Consider the following 3,471-nt stretch of genomic DNA (forward strand, 5'->3'; position numbering starts at 1 on the left):
ACTTTGGGACACCAAAACTGTGAGTAATAGTCCACAAAACGGGCTAGAATGGGCCAAAACTGTGAGTGTTGATGACCGACACATAAACGCACCCAAGGCTTCGTTAATCGTGGAAATCACTCCGGGGCCCCAAAACAGTGAGTAATATACTCCACGTAATAGTCCACGAAACGGGCCAGAATCGACCAAAACTGTGAGTGTTGATGATCGACAGGTAAACACACCCTGGGGTTCGTTAATCATGGAAATCACTCCGGGACCCCGAAACATTGAGTAATAGTCCACAAAACGGGCTAGAATCGGCCAAAACTGTGAGTGTTGATGACCGACACGTAAACTTACCCCGGGGTTCGTTAATTGTGGAAATCACTCCAGGACCCCAAAATAGTGAGTAATAATCCACGAAATGGGCTAGAATCGGCCAAAACTGTTAGTGTTGATGACCGACATGTACGCGCATCTTGGGTTTCATAAACTTTGGAAATCGCTTCGGGACCCCAAATCGGTGAGTAATAGTGCACGAAACGGGCAAAAATCAGCCAAAATTGTGAGTGCTGATGATCGACACCTAAGCGCACCTTGGGGTTTCACAACTATGGAAATTGCTTCGGGACCCCAAAACAGTGGGTAATAGTCCACAAGACGGGCCAAAATCGGCCCAAACTGTTAGTGCTGATGACTGACACCTATACGCACCCCAGGGATCATTAATTGTCGAAATCACTCCGATCCGGGACCCCAAAACAGTGAGTAATAGTCCATGAAATGGGCTAGAATCGGACAAAACCGTGAGTGTTGATGACCAACATGTATGTGTACCTTGGGGTTCAACAACTATGGAAATCACATCGGGACCCCGAAATGTTGAGTAATATTCCACGAAATGGGCCACAATCAGCCAAAATTTTGAGTGTTGATGGCCGACATGTAAACACACACCCGGGTTCGTTAATTGTGGAAATCACTCCAGGACCCCAAAACAGTGACTAATAGGCCACGAAACGGGCCAAAATCGGCCTAAACTGTGAGTGTTGATGACCGACACGTCAGCGCACCTTGGCATTTCACAACTATGGAAATAGCTTCGGGACCCCAAAACGTTGGGTAATAGTCCACGAGACGGGCCAAAATCGGCCAGAACTGTTAGTGTTGATGAATGACATGTAAACGCACCCCGGGGATCCTTAAATGTCAAAATCACTCCGGGACCCCACACAAAACGGGCCAGAATCGGCCAAAACTGTGAGTGTTGACGACCGACTCGTAATCGAACCTTGGGGTTCGACAACCATGGAAATCACTTTGGGACCCCAAAAACGGAGAGTAATAGTCCACGAAACGTGCCAGAATCGGCCAAAACTATGAGTGTTGATAACCGATACATAAACGCATCGTAGGGTTCGTTAATCATGCAAAACACTCCGGGACCCCAAAATAGTGTGTAATAGTACATGAAATGGGTCAGAATCAGCCAAAACTGTGAGTGTTGATGACCGACACGTAAACGCACCCCGGAGTTCGTTAATCGTGGAAATCACTCCAGGACCACAAAAGAATGAGTCCATGAAACATGCCAAAATCGGCCAAAACTGTGATTATTGATGACCGACACGTAAAGGCACCCCGGGTCTCGTTAATCGTGCAAATCACTTCAGGACCCCAAAACTATGATTAATAGTCCACGAAACGGGCCAAAATCGGCCAAAACTATGAGTGTTGATGACTGGCACGTAAACGCATCCCAGGGTTTGTTAATCGTGGAAATCGCTTTGGGACCCGAAAACGGTGAGTAATAGTACACGAAACGGGCCATAATCGGCGAAAACTTTGAATGTTGATGACCGACACGTAAACGCACCCCAGGGTTCGTTAATCGTGGAAATCACTCTGGGACCCCAAAAAAGTGAGTAATACTCCACGAAACAGGCCAGAATCAGCCAAAATTGTGAGTGTTGATGACTGACACGTAAACGCATCCTTGGTTCTTTAAATGTGGAAATCACTCTGGGACCCCAAAATGGTAAGTAATAGTCTACGAAACGGTCCAGAATTGGCCAAAACTGTGAGTGTTGATGACTGAGGGAGTCCTGAACTAGGGGGTGTCCGGTTAGTCGAACTATCAACATCGGCCGGACTCCCAGACTATGAAGATACAAGATTGAAGACTTCGTCCCGTGTCGGGATGGGACTTTCCTTGGCGTGGAAGGCAAGCTTGGCGATACGGATATGTAGAACTCCTACCATTGTAACCGACTCTGTGTAACCCTAGCCCTCTCCGGTGTCTATATAAACCGGATGGCTTTAGTCCGTAGGACGAACAACAATCATACCCTAGGCTAGCTTCTAGGGTTTAGCCTCCTTGATCTCGTGGTAGATCTACTCTTGTAACCCACATCATCAATATTAATCAACCAAGACGTAGGGTTTTACCTCCATCAAGAGGGCCCGAACCTGGGTAAAAACATCATGTCCCTCGTCTCCTGTTACCATCCACCTAGACGCACAGATCGGGACCCCCTACCCGAGATCCAGCGGTTTTGACACCGACATTGGTGCTTTCATTGAGAGTTCCTCTATGCCGTCGCGATCAGGAAGGATGCCTTTTCCCGTCTTTAAAGACGGCACCGTCGTCAAGAGAGCTTTGGCCGCCGGCCAAACTATCCGGCTAGGTGGTTTTCTTATGACCGTCTGTTCGGCCACCGCTCCGACGATGACCTCTCAGGTCATCAAAAGAGATCTTCACGTCAGCTCGGAATTCGCCGAGCAGTTAGATCCGATTGAGCTCTCCTCTATAAACGAGCTCTTGGATCGCATCGCCGCCCTGGGAGCCGCTACAGACTACGATCAAATTGGGCTTTAAACCTATCTGAGAGAGATTAACTCTCCTTAGGCTACCCACCACGTTGTTGTGGTAGAGGAACAATGTGGCAACCCTTCTTCTACGTTGAAAACCAACTATGTACGGATTCCCGATCCCTCCAAGACGGATTCCCGCGGAGGGACGAACGCTAATCAAATACTGAACTTAGAGTGAGGCATCGGACTAGATTCGTTGGAAAGCATCAAGCAAGTCAAGCTTCCAAATCCGGAAACTTCTTGGCCTTTCTGCCTCAGACGGGCGGGGTTCCGAACTTGATTCCTCCCGCCCACCCAAACATAAGAGATCTATCTCGAATACGGCAAGAGCCCGATGAAACAGTACATCATTACTGGGCCAGATTCCTCCTGGTTATGAACAGGATAAAGGACTTCTGCGAAGAAAGCGTGATTTCAATTTTCTCCAACAATTGCACGGACAAGGGAATCATGAACGCCATAAGTCGTCGCGAAGTTACACGCTTCGTCGACCTAGCGACCATCGTACAAAAATATTGTGCGGTGGAGAGTGCTAGGAACACCGAAAATAGGTTTTGGGACAGTCCGGCCTTGACTACAACCCTAGTCCGAAGTAAAAGGGTACGCCATACTCAA

Source organism: Triticum aestivum, chromosome 5B (assembly GCF_018294505.1).
Source record: "Triticum aestivum cultivar Chinese Spring chromosome 5B, IWGSC CS RefSeq v2.1, whole genome shotgun sequence".
NCBI classification, from domain to species: Eukaryota; Viridiplantae; Streptophyta; class Magnoliopsida; order Poales; family Poaceae; genus Triticum; species Triticum aestivum.